Source organism: Zingiber officinale, chromosome 3B, assembly GCF_018446385.1.
Source record: "Zingiber officinale cultivar Zhangliang chromosome 3B, Zo_v1.1, whole genome shotgun sequence".
Lineage (NCBI taxonomy): Eukaryota > Viridiplantae > Streptophyta > Magnoliopsida > Zingiberales > Zingiberaceae > Zingiber > Zingiber officinale.
Window position 1 is genome coordinate 51,503,580 of NC_055991.1, and position 18,144 is coordinate 51,521,723.

General features: G+C 39.9%; 1 pseudogene; it reads right to left on the reverse strand.

Moving 5' to 3' along the window:
* The window catches only part of LOC122054887, a 40,109-nt pseudogene extending 26,485 nt beyond the window's left edge, over positions 1-13,624 (reverse strand).
* Positions 13,625-18,144: the final 4,520 nt, after the last annotated feature.

Consider the following 18,144-nt stretch of genomic DNA (forward strand, 5'->3'; position numbering starts at 1 on the left):
ATGGGCTTATGGTTCATTATATAGTCCTCTAAAAATCAGTCATTGATGCTAACAATGACCTTCTGATTTTTAAGACTATAAACCTACTTTCATTTCTCTATGATAACCTATAAATAAGTGAATTCCTATCCAGCTTTTCATTGTCTCTCTTCAGCATATGTGCTGGACTACCCAAATCCGAATATGCTTCAAAATAGGCTTACGCCTATTCAGCAATTCTATATGAGTAGAGAGTTCTGACTTTGGAAGGTACTATGTTCACTTTATTTTCCAGAGTATATCCTTAAAATGAACTTGGTAATTTTCTGAATAACTCATCATCAATCTAATTATTTCCATAAGAGTCATATACCTTCTTTCTACTACACCATTCTGTTGGGGTGTACCAGGTGCAGTTAGTTGGGAGTGAATCCCTGCTTTTGATAAGTAACTCCTAAATTATCCCAAGAGGTACTTGCCACTACGATCTTACCATAGTGACTTGATACTTTTACTTTAACGTTTCTCCGCATCAGCCTTGTACTCTTTGAACTAATCAAAGCACTTAGTCTTGCGGCACATTAAGTAAATATATTTGTATCTTGAATAGTTGTCTATAAAATAGATGAAATATTTGATACTACCTCTTGACTGGATAGTCATAGGATCACATAAATCAGAATGAACCTAATTCAATATATCTTTGGCTCTATACCCCTTAGACTTAAAAGCTTCTTGGTTATTTTTCCTTCCAAGTAAGACTCGCAGGTTGGAAAGATTTCTACTACTAATGAACCCAAAAGTTCATCAGCTACCAATGAATCCTACTCAAGTTAATATAACCTAGCCTTAGATGCCAAAAATATAATTGGTTCATTTCCGAAGGTTGCTTTCTCTTAAAGTTAGAAGATGTGTTACTAATTTCCATTTATTGCATCGTGGGAGTTATTGGATTATAATTTGTCAACCAACATACCAGAATAGATAACTTCCCTATTTTTCTTGATAACAACTTTGTTATCAAAATAGACACAATATCTATTCTATAATAATTTAGAAACTGAAATCAGGTTCTTTCTAAACTTAGTATGTAAAGATAATTTATAATAATCCATATTTTATTCCTATTAGAGAATAAACTTCTCCCACTACAACAGCTGCTATTTTTGCAGTAGTGCCCATGTGGACGGTGTTTTAATTTTCATTTAGTTGTCGGGTTTCCTGGAACCCTACAATGAATTACAGACATGATTAATGACATCTGTATCTACACTCCAGGTTCTGGTAGATAACACCACTAGACATGTTTCAACTAATGAATTAAATACACCTATATTGTTCTTAGTTCTAAGAAGACAGTCTACCTTAATGTTCAAGTCCTATTTCCAATCATTACAATTGGGGCTACTAAGTCTTTTCTATAGTATAACAACTAGGGAATTGACAAATATTTTTAATCCTAAGAGTCACAAAAATATTTGGTCAAGATCAACTCCTTAAAATTCCCATGAATTTTGTATGTCACGATAGTGTGGACGTATACAAAAACAAAGAGGAGATTTTATCCATTAATTTTATTATCTCATCAATTTTACTTTATGACGAATAAAATTAATAGTTGATCTGCCTTTGATCAAATATTTGGTCAAAACTTTTGAATTTTAAAATAACATTGATTCCTCAAACAATATTATTTAAATTCACCAACACTTCAAACACCGTGAATTTTGCATGCCACGATAGTGTGGACGTATACAAAATTAAACATTTGTAAGAGGAGGGGTTTACCCATTAATTATCTTGTCAATAAATCTTTATGACAAATAAAATTACCTCAAACACCGTGAATTTTGTATGCCACGATAGTGTGGACGTATACAAAATCAAACATTTGTAAGTGGGGTTTTTAATTTTATTATCTTGTCAACCTATTTATTTGACAAATTAATAGTTGGATTTCTTCGGTCACACAAATAATAGCAGTGACTCTGATGGGGAGGATACTATTAGGCGTGCCTAAGTGTATACCATTACTTGACACTAAGTCCATTAATAAGATTGCGCCCCTTCCGATGGGGAAGATCACACGCTCTTAATTAACTTTCTATAGTCATCCAAAATGGAAGTTTAAGCTAGTGATCCGCAAACAAGCTCATCCGATATGGAGGAAGGCACTCAGAGCCAACGCGCAAGCTTGTTGCATCACATATAAACCAGTAATGGAGACCGTGGAATTTATTTAAAATTAAATCTCTCTCCCACTTATTTATTTAAAGTGAGGAATTTTTGACTATGCTAGCCTACTTAGCATGCATACTAACAAGCACACACAACACAACATAAAAAGCAATAAATAGAAAAACTAATTTTCAACTATTATGGCTTTTATCTATTGCTGTCCTCCGTGTGTCGCCAACCCTAGCTGTTGCCATCTTTGGCCACCGCCACCGGGTCTAGTTGTCACATCCATCTTGCTCCTTGTTCCGCTGCGCCTCTGATCCTCAAAAGGTTCCACGCCTTGCAAGATTCGATCCGCGACATAAATAGAATTTTACATTTTTCGATCCTATATTCCTCGAAGGAATGTACATGTATCTAGATCAAAAAAATAAAATCCTAATAAAACTAAATACAGCTCCTGCTGTATTTTATAATACAATCATGCACATACAATAAAATGCCCTTGACATGTCCAAGGGTCCAACCACATACACAATATCTATAAGCCATAATAGTTGGATCCTGCATCCACAAAGTTAGCACATCTTACTATTAACCTGCCTAAATTATGTATGACATGTGCATAATTAAACTAATACCAAATACACAGAGGCAAAACCCTAGCTCTGATACCAATTGTTGGTTGATACTCGGAAAACCTAATGGTTCCACTGTACAAAAATTTTGTACAAAGGTCTGAACCTTTTCCTAGCTACCATGTGTTCTTTTAAATTAAAACTTGGATCGCCTGCGAAACTTAACACGTTTGATCCAAGGTTTAATCTATTTGTTCTTTTAGGTTTAGACTTGGATCTCCTGCGGAATTTAACACGTTCGATCCAAATCACCTAGGTTATTAATTCCATTAAATATTAATTTCCAAAATTGGCTTCCAGGACTGCATGGCGAGGCACATGGCTTTCTTGGATATGAGAACAACCACCACCGCCTAGACAAAGTCTTTTAAGAAAAGCTAATATTTAATTTCCTTAAATAACTTTAGGTCAACCTAAAAGAACAATCAAATCATAAGGAAAAGAAAAACAAAAGAACACAATATCGAAAACTAATTCGAAATACTAGAATCGTATGCCTCTTGTATTTGGTATTTTTACATGGAGATAAAACTAACATGATGCGGAAAACTATATTAGTTATACCTTACTTAGTAGATAATGAACTCTTGATCTTCTACCGTATTCCTCTTCTAATCCCTGACGTTGTGTGGGCAATGATCTTCCGAGACGAGAACCACCAAGGCACCTTCTTCTTCTTTGCAAGGGTCGGCAATCAAAACCTCTCTTAGGATGAAGAGGTTCGGCCACCACCACCATGCTCCAAGGGATGCTAGAAACAAAGATTTCTTTCTCTCCTTCTTCTTCTTCTCTAAACTTGATCCGGCCACCATATGAATCTCCACAAGAAGGATGAGGTTCGGCCATCAAAGAGAAGAGGGGAGGAGAGGATGGCCGGCCACACCAAGGAAGAAAAAGAGGGAGAAAATAGAATAGAGTTCTTGTCATGAAGGCACCTCTTCCCCCTCTTTTATAATCTTTGGTCTTGGCAAATAAGGAAATTTTAATAAAAACTTCCTTAATTCCTTTGTCATGAAAAATAAATTTAATTGATATAAAATCAATTTCTCTTTTATTAATCAACATGGCCGGCCACAATAATCTAAGCAAAGGAAATTTAATTCAATCAAGAATTAAAACCTTCCTAATTTGTTTCCGGAAATTTTAAAAATAAAATTTCTCTAATAATTTTTATCCCTTCATGATTGGTTTATAAAAAAGAAATTTAATAAATTAAAATCTTTCTTTTAAACATGTGGATAAAAAGAAAGTTATCTCTAAAAATTAAAATCTCTTTTAATCTACAAATAAGGAAAGATATCAAATATTTTCTTAATCTTTTGTAGAAACTTATAAAAGAGAATATTTAATTTTTAAATTCTCTTTTAAATCATGAACATGGTTAAAAAGGAAAGTTTTCTTAAAATTTAAAATCCACCTTTTAATCAACAAATAAGGAAAGATTTCAAATTTTAAACTCTCTTTTAAACATGTAGATGATTTATAAATAAGGAAAGTTTTTACCAAAAATTAAAACCATCCTTTTAATCTACAAATAAGGAAAGAGATTAATCTCTTCTCTAAATATTTTGTAGAAAACTATAAAAGGAAATTTTTAATTTTTAAGCTCTCTTTTAAAACATCCACATAAGAAATAATTTTAATAAAAATCCTTTTTAATATTCTAGTGGCCGGCCACCTAAGCTTGGGACCCAAGCTTTGGCCGGCCACCAACTTGGCTCAACCATTTGGTCTTGCCTGGCCCTAGCTTGGGTTCCAAGCTAGCTTGGCCGACCCCATTGGATGGGTAAGAAGGTGGGTGTGTGGTGGGTATAAATCTCTATATACAAGAGGCTACGATAGGGACCGAGAGGAGAAATTGGTTTTGGTCTCCCGATAAAATTAAGCATCCCGTGTTCGCCCCGAACACACAACTTAATTTTATCAATAATAATTCATTCCACTAGAGAACTATTATTGAACTACCGCACCAATCCCAAATTATATTTTTGGGCTCCTTCTTATTATGAGTGTGTTAGTCTCCCTATGTTTAAGATGACAAATGTCCACTAATTAAGTATGTTATTGACACCTCACTTAATTAATATCTAGCTCCAAGAGTAGTACCACTCAACTTCATCATCATGTCGGACTAAGTCCACCTGCAGGGTTTAACATGACAATCTTTATGAGCTCCTCTTGGGGACATTGTCAACCTAGATTACTAGGACACAGTTTCCTTCTATAATCAACAACACACACTATAAGTGATATCATTTCCCAACTTATCGGGCTTATTGATTTATCGAACTAAATCTCACCCATTGATAAATTAAAGAAATAAATATCAAATATATGTGCTTGTTATTATATTAGGATTAAGAGCACACACTTCCATAATAACTGAGGTCTTTGTTCCTTTATTAAGTCAGTATAAAGAAACGACCTCTAATGGTCCTACTCAATACACTCTAAGTGTACTAGTGTAATTATATAGTTAAGATAAACTAATACCTAATTACACTACGACCTTCCAATGGTTTGTTCCTTTCCATCTTGGTCATGAGCTACTGTTTATAATTTATAAGGTACTGATAACATGATCCTTTGTGTGTGACACCACACACCATGTTATCTACAATATAAATTAATTGAACAACTACATTTATCATAAATGTAGATATTTGACCAATGTGATTCTTATTTCTAGATAAATTTTTATACCAAAAGCTAGGATTTTAGTATACATCCTAACAAGCGAAAGAGCAACTGACTTGTTAGGACTTATACATAGTGATGTATGTGGCCCTTTCAATGTCACTGCCAGAGGTGGTTATAGGTACTTCATTACATTTATTGATGACTTCAATAGATATGGTTATGTGTATCTGATGACACATAAGTCACAATCCTTTGAAAAGTTTAAAGAATTCAAGAATGAAGTACAAAACCAGCTAGGCAAGAGTATTAAAATACTTCGATCAGATCGAGGTGGTGAATACCTTAGCCATGAGTTTCGTGACTATCTAGCTGAGTGTGAGATTCTATCCCAACTCACTTCTCTTAGAACACCACAGTGGAATGGTGTATCCGAAAGGAGGAATTGTACCCTATTAGATATGGTATGATCTATGATGAGTCACACAGATCTTCCTATATCTTTTTGGGGATATGCTCTAGACACAGCAGCCTTCACACTTAACCGTGTTCCATCCAAAGCTGTGATAAAGACACTATATAGGATATGGACTGAGAGAGATGCTCATATATCTTTTATGAGGATTTGGGGTTGTGAGGCTTACGTTCGACGTCAAGTCTCGGACAAACTGGGACCCAAATCCGATAAATGCTATTTTATAGGATATCCCAAGGAAACGAAGGGATATTACTTCTACATTCCCAGTCACCACAAAGTGTTTGTGGCTAAGATTGGGGTATTTCTAGAAAAAGGACTTTGTTTCTAGAAAAACTAGTGGGAGTACGTTTGATCTTGAAGAAGTTCAAGATATGGACCATAGCACTGAAGCCTTGATGGAAGTTGAACTGGAACCACAAAATGTTGTGGATGATGAGATTGTTGGGCAAGGAGTTGAGGAACAACAACAAGTTCAAGTAGACCTACCTCTTCGCAGGTCTGACAGGATACGTTGTCAGCCTGAGAGATACTCTTTTCTCTTGTCTGACCATGACGACGTTATGCTCGTTGAGAATGAGCCTACCTCCTATCAGGAAGCTGTGATGAGACCAGATTTTGAGAAATGGCTAGAGGCCATGAGTTCCGAGAAGGAATCCATGTACACCAACCAAGTATGGGCTTTGGTTGATCCACCTACTCATTGGAAATGACATCCCTTTGCTGTAGTCTGTAAAGACTTGGCTGGGGAATTGTTCCTTAATGAAGGACTTAGCTGAAGCAGCCTGTATTCTCGGCATAGAGATCTATAGAGATAGATCTAAGAGATTGCTTGACCTAAGTCAAAGTACATATATTGACACGATATTACTACGGTTTGCCATGCAGAATTTCAAGAAAGGATTTCTGCCGATGTCACATGGTGTGAGTCTTTCAAAGACTTAAAGTCCCTCTTCTAGAGAGGAGAGAGACCTCATGGAATAGATCCCTTATGCTTCAGCCATAGGATCTATCATGTGCGCCATACTATGTACTCGTCCTGATGTTTCGTATGCTTTGAGCATGACGAGCAGATACCAGTCAGATCCAGATGGGCGTCACTGGATAGCGGTCAAGAATATTCTTAATTACTTGAGAAGGACTAAAGAATATTTCTTGATATTTGGAGGTGATGACGAGCTGGCTGTAAAGGGTTACAGTGATGCCAACTTCCAAATTGACCAGGATGATTATAGATTGCAGTCTGGGTTTGTGTTTTTGCTTGAATGGTGGTGCTGTGAGTACCCATAGAGGCTAACGTCGTTGATCCCTTAACCAAGGCTTTGGCACAGAGAAAGCATGATGGTCAGACTAGGTCATTGAGTGTTAGAGCCTACATTGATTGATACTAGTGCTAGTGGGAGATTGTTAGTGAGAGCCCTAGAGCCAATCATATGATGATTGTTGTATGGACTCGATGTATCATATTCCTATATATTTATAAAGGTATTTATTTATGGTTATTATACTTACTTGTATTGGTGCCAAATAACTAAGTATAATAGCGTCCTTAAGTAGAAGGTTCTTATCTATATCAATCGATTGTTTGAATTGATAGTGAGATGATATAGAGAATACTACTCTTAATAATTCCTAGTCAAGTATTAACATTCAGGGACAATGTTAATGCGATGAGACTAGGATGTAGGTCAACTCGATGACTTGATCTCACAAGTCATGGATATTAGATATCAAGTTGACACATGGGTGTGCATTAGAGAATGTATACTGAATGACCCGTTATGAGAAAGTATCATGGATCATTATATGAGTGTCATATACTTTCTCATGTGACTATTAGTATGACTATCAGTCCTTGGACCTGAAGTCACCATGGTTCCTTACATAAGGAGTTGCATACTTTGGCTTCGTCAACGTCACCCGTAAATGAGTGGACTATAAAGGCAATTACTGGGTATGTAACAAATTATACGGAGTGATGTGAGTGATGTAGAAGGGATCTATCCCTCCTATATGACGGGAGTGATATCATGATTTTTTATAGAGTGAGGCCACTAAGCGCATGACCATGCCCAAATGAGTCAATATGAGATATTGAACTTATTTGATTAGAGTGAGTCTACTTGGAGTTCAAGACATAAATTGATTAGAGGATGACACAGTTTATGCCTCAATTGATCAATTTAGATATCTAGGATAGAAGGACATTGTCATATATTGTGAGAGTCACAATTAGTAGTCACAATGGTAATGTTGGATCTCAACATTCTTGTAACTTGGGTAGTAATGATGTGTTGCTAGATACCGCTCATTACTTATGTTTCTAAATGGGTTTAGGAGCATTGCCAACGTTACAAGAACCTATAGGGCCACACACAAAGGGCAGTTAGATGGAGATTAGGTTCATATGATGGACCAAGAGGATTAGGTTCTTGTGATGAACCAAATTGGATTAAGAGTAATCCAAATTAGACTAATTGAGTTGGACTCAATTTGATTCATGTGTCGAATGAGTCTAATTTAAATTATGATTCATTGAATCAATTTAAACCAATGAATAGTGATTCATTAAATTAAATTGATTTGAATCAAAGGTTAAATTTGATCAGCCAAGGGAGATAAGAGGTTAAGTTTGACTTGACTTGAGAGGGAAGATGAAGGGTCAAGTTTGACTTGACCAAATGCCACCTCATTTGTGACTTGGCATGGGCCAGCCAATGATGGTGTTCCACATCATAGTGTGCCACCTCATGAGGAAGACCAAGAGCCATGACTCTTGGTATTACATGGAGGTTTAAAACCCTCCTTTATGTGGCCGACCACATTAGTGCAAGCATTTGTGCTTGTTGTAACTTCTTCTTCTTCCTCCTCTCTTCTCTTGTTCTCTCCCTCTCCTCCATTGCCGAAACCATTCAAGGGTGCTAGCACACTCTAAGTGGTTTTTCTCCACCTTTTGTCGGTGTGGATACGTGTAGAGGAGTGTACACTCGACACTCTACGAGATCCGGCAACCGTTTGAACGAGCGGAATAAGCGAAGGGCATCGCGATAAGGGTAACACTCTTATCATGTGGATCTAAGGTAGATCTAGGATAAACAAACATGTACATGAATTTTTATTTATCTTTGCATGGATCCGTGGCAAGACTTCGAGGTTTCCGCAACGCAAAAGCGGTTTTTGCGATTCGAATTGCTAACAACAAGTTGATCAGGTTGCTGCTCGAATTGTCGTAACCTGAAAGAGCAGATAACTCTGAACAGGCTAAAGAGCTGGATCTTTCGACAAGGAGCCGAACACGGTGGCACGAAACCGGTTGCGACCTTGGTACGCAGGCTGGGATATGACATCGACACGCATGCCGGGATAAGGCATCAGCACACAGGATAGGAGATAATAGCGGCGCACAGGCCGGGATATGACAATGATATGCAGGCTAGACATAAAGCACACAATCCGGAATACGACAACGATGCGAAGATCAGTATATAGCCTTGGCTCGAAGGCCGGAACATAGTGGAGATGGATTACGATCAGATCGACAACTACAACTATAGTAGCTGGATTCATGCTAGGGGACAACAGACACCAAATCCCTACCGGGCATGGCTGTAAGGGCTATGAGGGGAAAGGGGTGGCGGCACTTGGCCACCGGCGGACTGAGAGAGAAGTAGGTAGAACTGGATGCAGCACTCAGACTACCAGTGTGGAGAGGGGGGGATTATTGGGGTTGGAAGGTTGCAAACATAGTTCCACATTGAAAAGATATGGGAAAGATCATGGGTTTATAAGAGAAAGATATCTCCATTGGCATGAGGCCTTTTGGGGAGAGCCCAAGAGCAAAACCATGAAGACTTAGGCCCAAAGTGGACAATATCATGCAATTATGGAGATATCTAAAGTCTTTTCGATCGAATAAGACCAGAACATGATCAGGGAGAGAGCACAGTTGACTAGTCATTGTGCCTGACCGAGAGGTCATTGGCCATGAGAGCCTTGCTCGCTTATAACTTGATCTCGTGCGAGAGTCCAGAAAACTGACCGAGAGAATGCGATCGAACGGTTGAATGGTACCCAATGGATGCCCAGCAAATAAAAGAATGTCGAGTGTGTGTATAAACAGAACAAAGCAACATACCAAATAGTGTCGAGTGGGAGATGAAGAAATGTGGACCAAGCTCTCGAGGGAACACCAGGTGAGTGGAAAGGCGACGGGTGAGCGGTGTCGAGCGCGCGACTAGGAAAACAGAGCGATAGTAAACCACGGTCGAACGATCAAAAAATGGCTATCGAGCAATCGAGAGTACAATGAGCAGGTGGAAAGACAATAGGCGAGCAATGTCGAGCATGCAACCGAGAGAAACATTGAGCGATAATCCAACCAGAATAAAGCGAGTAGCCAAGAGAACGACCGGGTGATACTAATTGAGCGACTATGAAGATGCTGACTAGATGACCAAAAGAATGTCGACCGGGCATCCAAGAGAAAGTCGATCAATCATCCAAGAGAATGTTGGGTGAGTGGCCGAGTAGTACTAGTGAGTGGTCGAGTGAATGGCCAAACAATACTGATTGAGCGGCTACGAAGATGTCGATCGAGTGACCCAAAAAATACCGAATGGACGACCAAGATAATGCCTACCGGGCAATCAGGAGAACACTGAGCAGATGGAAATTAAAGATGATGAGAGAGCAGTGTTAAGCGTACGATCGAGAAAATGTCGACCAAGAGACAGTAAACCACGATCGAGAAAATATCGATCGAGCAACAGTAAACCACGATCGAGAAAATGTCGACCGAGCGACAGTAAACCATGATTGAGAAAATGTCGACTGAGTGACAGTAAACCATGACTGAGAAAATGTTGATCGAGCGATAGTAAACCACGACCGAGAAAATATCAATCGAGCAACAGTAAACCACGACCAAGAAAATGTTGGCTGAGCAACAGTAAACCATGATCAATCGATCAAAAAATGTGACTGGATGACCGCAAGGGTGTCGAGTAGGTGTGAAGCATATGTGCTTGGCATGCTGAGTTAGACGTAGATCCCAAGGGATCGAAAGGCACAATGTCACTGCACCGAATATGTGTGAAGCCCATGAGATTGAAGGTGAATGCAAGAAGGGCAAAGTCGGGGAGCTGAGTGTATGCAAACCCTGTGAGCCTAGCGGCGAGTGGGACGAGTGATAATTGAGCGACAAGTGTTAAGCAGAGCAGCGAGTGAAACGTGAATAGTGAGTACCGAGCAGAGGAGAAAAACTTGACTAACTAGTCATTGTGCCCGATTGAGAGATCATTGGTCGCGAGAGCTATGCTCGACTATAACTCGCATTGGGACGAGAGTTTGGAGAGCCAACCGGGAGGTCATTGGTCGTGAGAGCATGCTCGCTTATAACTCGCACTAAGATGAGAGTCTGGAATGTCGTCCGAGAGGTCATTGGTCGTGAAAGTATGCTCTTTTATAACTCGCACTGGGTGAGAATTTGGAACACCGACCAAGTGGTCCTTGGTCATAAAGCATACTCGCTTATAACTCGTGGTGGGGTGAGAGTCTGAAACTCTGACTGAGAGGTTGTTGGTCGCGAGAGTATTCTCGCTTATAACTCGTGCTAGAGTGAGAGTCCGGAAAGTCGATCGAGAGGTCGTTGGTCACGAGAGCATGCTCGCTTATAACTCGCGGTGGGGCGAGAGTCTGGAAAGCCGACCGAGAGGTCATTAGTCATGAGAGCATGATCGCATATAACTCGCGCTAGGACGAGAGTCAGGAATGCCGACCGAGAGGTCGTTGTTCATGAGAGCATGCTTGCTTATAACTCGCGATGGGGCGAGAGTCTGGAATGTCGACCGGGAGGTCATTGGTCGCGAGATCATGCTCGCTTATAACTCAAGCTGGGGCGAGAGTCAGGAAAGCCGACCGAGAGGTCATTGGTCATGAGAGCATGCTTGCTTATTATTCGCACTGGGCTGAGAGTCTGGAACACCGACCGGGCAGTCGTTGTTTGCGAGAGTAGGCTTACTTATAACTCGCACTAGGATGAGAGTCTGGAATGGCGACCGGGAGGTCGTTGGTCACGAGAGCAGACTCGCTTATAACTCGCATTGGGGCGAGAGTCTAGAACACCGATCGAAAGGTCATTTGCAATACTCCGGTCTAAGACCGATGGTGATACTCTGGTCCGAGACTAGTGGAGATACTCCGGTTCAAGACCGGTGGTGATACTCTGGTCCGAGACCAGTGGAGATACTCCAGTCCGAGACCGGTGGTGATAGCTTAAACCCGAACGAGGGAGGTTAAGCCCTGAAGTCCATAGAAGTGGAGTCTGTAGCAATATAAGGGAGCAGAGCCATTGTCATACCTGATCATGAAGTGGTGTCGACCGGTTGAGGATCTGACTCGATCCCTCAACTCCTAATACCCGTGAAGTCGAGGATAGAAGTAGTGCCAATCCCTTGACTCCCAAATGACCGCGGAGTCAGGGAGTGAATGATCTAAGCCTTGACCATCAAAGGAAGTGAAGCTCACAACAATATAAGGGAGCAGAGCCCATAGCAATAGAAGGAAGCAGAGTGACGTGGGTGGAGGGTGCAAAGCCTGTAGACGTCAGAGGTTGCAAAACCCCATAGGCGAAGAGTGTAGAGAATATAGTAGTAATAGGGTGTAGAGCCCCATGGGTGGAGGGTATAGAGCCAGTAGCACACCTGATCGGGGAGCTGGGCCCCTAATTCCTGATCGGAGAGTAAGGTCCCTAGCCTGTAATCAAAGAGCGAGGCCCCTAGATCCTGATCAGGAAGCTGTACTGCGAGTCTTTGATCAGGAAGCTGTCCCTAGTGTCTGATCGGGGAGCTATGACCTTAATGTCTAATCGGGGAGTTGGGCCCCTAATATTCGATCAAATATCTAGGGCACTAGTTTTTGATCAAGGGACTAGGATCTTACTCTCTTATCAGGGAGATATAGTAGATCTTATAATTGTAAAAAGAGAGTAGAGCCCGTAACGTACCTGATGGTGGAGCCATGCCAACCGGTTGAGGATTTGTCTCGGTCCCTTGACTCCCAAATACCCGTGGAGTCGAGGAAAAAATATAATGGAAAAACTAACCTGTCGGCCAGCTGAAACTCCAACTCAATCCCTTGACTCCCGAATACCTTGGAGCAAAGGGAGAAGATAATATGTTCATCAGTATCCTCCGGGATTGCGATAATGGCAGAGAACCTCCCGAAGTTGTCCATCTTCATGTTCCAGAATAGGTAGAGAAGATTCCCACAGACAGCGCCAAATTTGATCCTGCCCGGAATATGAGTCAGACAGACCACCGGGTGAGGTGGATGGAATGTTGACCGAATTGCGATGTCCCGGAGGAGGGGTATGCTGAGATTACTTCTATGTTGACCAAGTTATTAGAAGTCCTATGGTCAACGCTACCTGCAACCAACAATCGGGTCGCCCCGGTCTCTGGTACCTCGATGCTTGAGGTAGATCCAACTAATATATAAGTAATAGATTAAGACGTATAATAATGAAATGCTTATAGAATATGAATGGAGAACGTACCTTGGCCCAGGGGGGCACCCTCGGGAAGATCGATAAGCTGATCGAGATGTTGCTCGAATTGTTGTGACCCAGAAGAGCAGATAACTCAGAACAGGCTGGAGAGCTGGATCTGATGACGCGGAGCCGAATGCGGTGGATTGAAACTGGATGCGACCTCGTCATGTAGGACGAGATATGACATCAATACACAGGCCAGGATAAGACATCGGCTGTCATGCCCCATAACCTAGGCGCATGACACTGACTTTGCACACCAATATAAATACTCGAAAACAACAAGCCTCATAAAGTGCATACCAAACCAGTAATAATATAATGAAAATATTATCTTTACAATCCAAAAGCGAAAGCGTACAAAGAAAGATAACATGAACTAAACGGGCCAATCACTTGGACACGACTTCATTACCAGCCCCAAAACATCTCTTGCTCCTCCTCCTCGACTTGTTACTCATCTTTATCTAGGGATGGAAGTAAGGGGGGTTGAGTGCTTGGGAAAACACTCAGTAAGTGGGATGGATCGAACATAACATGACAGAATACAAAACATAGAAAGACATTCGGAATTCATGATGAAAACATATTTCATGAAACATGATAGAAATAATACTTAATCAAAAACATATACTTTTAGCAAGACATTCAGAATTCATGATAGAAACATATCTTAATCGAAAACATAGCAAGACATTAAGAATTCATGACAGAAACATAACTTAATCGAAAACATAGCACTGTTAATCATCTTGTTTTCTATGGTACTACTGATCAGTCCACTATATGTAATTCTTTTAAGGGATATGCCATATATTTGTTATTATTACCCACCGCATCAGGGCCATAACTTGTCATATCTTATTAAGTTTTTGGAAATTTCCTTTATTGATCAGTCCCTTATATGTAATTCCTCTAAGGGGTGAGGCCATATAACAGTTATTATTACCCACCACATTAGGACCATATATCAGTTATTATTACCCACCACATCAGGGATATAACTTGTCATATCTTATCATATTTTCGAAAATTTTCTTTACCACATCTAACTTGAGTTATAATAGTGCATCTTGGAATAAAAAGAAATGATTTGCAATATAAAATAATGAAATGTAAACATATTCTGCAGCTACACTCGAAAGGAAAAGCCCACTTACCTGGTCAGAAACTTCTTTGATTTTAGATAGAAACTTTATGGAACTTGAACTTGCACTTGTTAATCGGAACTTGGGCTTAGAACTTGCGTAGAAACTTGCACAAAGGTTTAAGTGTCTATTTGGAAGACAATGCATTGGTTATTTATAGGTATGAAGGGGTGGCCAAGGCATGTGAAGAGAAGGCTAGATGGAGGGGCATTCATTAAAAATGCTAGGTGAAAGGTCATGACTAGATGGAGGTTACAAGTAGATGAAGGGGCATTCATTAAAAAGGCTAGGTGAAAAGGTCATGGCTAGATGGAAGTTACAAGTAGATGGAGGGTCATTCATTAGAAGGCTAGGTGGAAGGTCATGGCTAGATGAAAGTTACAAGTAGATGGAGAGTCATTTATTAAAAAGGCTAGTTGAAAGGCCATGACTAGATGAAAAGCCATCCATTAAAAAGGCTAGGTGAAAGGTCACCATACCATTACAACTAAGCACATGAAACATAGGCATAGCTAGAACAAGTCCAAGTTACATAAAAGGATTAAGACATGACTTATTATGTTATCATGATAAAACCAAAAGAAACATAGGTATACAATTTTAACATATGACTCACTATGTCATCTTGTTAGAAAGCAAGAAAAATATAGATATAACTAGAATAAAAATTTAAAACACATAAAATTAATATGTGACTCATTAAATTCTCATGATGGAGAGCATAGAAGAAACATATGAGTAACTAGACCCAACATATGAAATCCCTAAGATCCAAACATACACATGACACAAAGTAATCATAAACTTGGGTTTAAATTTTTATGGTATTAAGATTTCTAGGAGTCAAACCTAACTTAACTTTCAAAGGTATCTCCACTAGTGTCCATCATCATGTCCAAAATTGGGTCTTCACATCCCACCCACCTTATTGGAAGTTTCACCCTCGAAACATGAGCTCGCTTGATCTTCAGAGAGATATGGGTAATGCTTGGCATCATTTCCTCGGGTTCCCAGGTAGCTTCCCTTTCAGTGTGATTGGACCATTATACTTTGACGTACGGGATGGTTCTTCATCTAAGTACTTGATCCTTGGTGTTAATAATTCGAATGGGAACTTCTTCATACTTCAATTCTTCATTCAAGTTCCCTTCGACTAGGAATGGTCCAGTTTCAAAAATATGGCTCGGGTTTGCAATGTATCTTCTTAGTTGGGAGACATGAAAGACATTATGAATCCTTGACATATCCGATGGTAATGCCAGTCTGTAAGCCAGTGATCCCTCTTTCTCTTGAGTCTCGAAAGGCCCTACATATCTAAGATTCAGTTTCCCAACTTTATTGAATCGAAATACTCCCTTCATTAGCGAAATCTTATATAGGCCTTATCACCTGTTTCGAATTCCACTGGTCTTCTTTTTAAATCAGCCCAACTTTTCTGCCCATCTTGAGCATCCTTGAGTCATTCCTTGATGACAGTCACTTTTTCTACCGTGGTTTGGATAATCTCAAGTCCAGTGATAGCTTTTTCTCCTACTTCATCCCAATATAGAGGTGACTAACAATTGCGCCCATATAGAGCCTCGTATGGGATCATTCTAATGTTGCTATGATAACTATATTATTGGCAAACTCGATTAAGGGAAAGTGCTCACTCCAATTACTGCTGAAGTCCAAAGCACATGCTCTTAGCATGTCTTCGAGTGTCTGTATTGTCCTCTTAGTTTGGCCATCAGTCTGAGGGTGATACGCCATGCTAAGAGCGACCTTAGTCCCCATAGATTTTTGAAAACTTTACCAAAAATGGGAAACAAATCTTCGGTCTCTGTAAGATAGTATGTTGCCGGAACTCCATGCAGCCGCACAATGTTGTCCATGTATAGAGTAGCCAACTTATCTAGATTATAACTCATGCAAACAGGTAGGAATTGTCCAGATTTTGTGAGTCTATCCACCACTACCCATATCCCATCATGGCTTTGTCTTGACTTTGGCAATCCCACCACAAAGTCCATGGAAATGTGCTCCCATTTCCACTCTGAAATCTCTAAAGGTTGAAGAAGTCCTCTAGGTCGTTGGTGTTCGGCTTTGACCTGTTGGCATACTAGGCACATAGAGACAAATTCCTCGACATCCTTCTTCATTTCGCTCCACCAGAAGTTCTTTTTCAAATTCCTATGCATCTTTGTACTGCCAGGTTGGACCTAGAATTTTGATTTGTGGGCCTTAGACATTACTTCTTGTTGAAGATTATCAATGTCAGGCACCCACAACTTTCCTTTCATCCATAAGAACTTGCTATCATTTATTTGAAGATCAGGTGTTTTTCCTTTTTTGATCTGCTCAGTAAGTCTTGCCAATGTTGGGTCTTGCTTATGCTTCAACTTGATTGTTTCTCGAAGGCATGGTTGTGCTGAGAGTGATGCCAAAACTGTCTTGCCCATACTCTTTTGACTTAATGCATCAACTACCTTGTTTGCTTTGCCTGGGTAGTAGCTTATTATTAAAACTTAATCCTTTAAGTGCTCAACCCATCGTCATTGCCTCATGTTTAATTCTTTCTACGTAAACAGATTCTTGAGACTCTGATAATCTATCAACACTTCACACCTGACACTATATAGGTAGTGTCTCTAAATTTTTAGCGCCAATACTACTGCAGCTAGTTCGAGGTCATGCGTTGGATAGTTTTGCTTGTATGATTTCAGTTGTCGTGAAGCGTAAGAAATAACCCTTCCCTCTTGCATGAGGACGCACCCCAGACCTCCTTTTGATGCATCACTATAAATAGTGAAATCCTTATCCTCTGTGGGTAGTACTAGTACTAGTGTATATGCAAGCCTTTTCTTCAAGGTTACAAAACTCTTCTCATATTCTTCACTCCAGTTAAATTTGAAGTTATTTTGTGTGAGCTTGGTTAGAGGTATAGCTATCGAGGAAAATCCTTCAACGAATTTTTGATAATAGTCGGCTAACCCCAAAAAGCTTCGAATCTCTGTTACTGTCTTTGGTCTTGGCCAGTTTAAAATTGCTTCCACTTTCTTGGGGTCAACAGAAACGCTTGCTTTGAAGATTATGTGACCTAAGAAGGTGACGCTTTTTAACCAAAATTCACACTTCTTGAATTTGGCATATAGTTCCTTATCTCTCAGTGTCTGGAGGGTAAGGCGAAGGTGCTCTTTGTGATCTTCTTCACTAAGTGAATATACGAGGGTGGAGTTGATAAACACCACCATAAATTTATCAAGATATGGTATGAACACTCTATTCATGAGATCCATGAATGCTGCTGGGGCATTGGATAAGCCGAATGACATTACCATGAACTCGTAGTGTCCATACCTAGTTTTGAAAGTCGTCTTTGGTATATCTTCGGCCTGACCTTAAATCGAGTTTGGAGAACACTCTTGCTCCTTTAAGTTGGTGGAAGAGGTCATCTATCTTTGGAAGCGGGTACCTATTCTTGATTGTGATTTTGTTCAATTCTCGATAATCGATACACAATCTCATACTCCTGTCTTTCTTCTTCACAAATAAGACTGG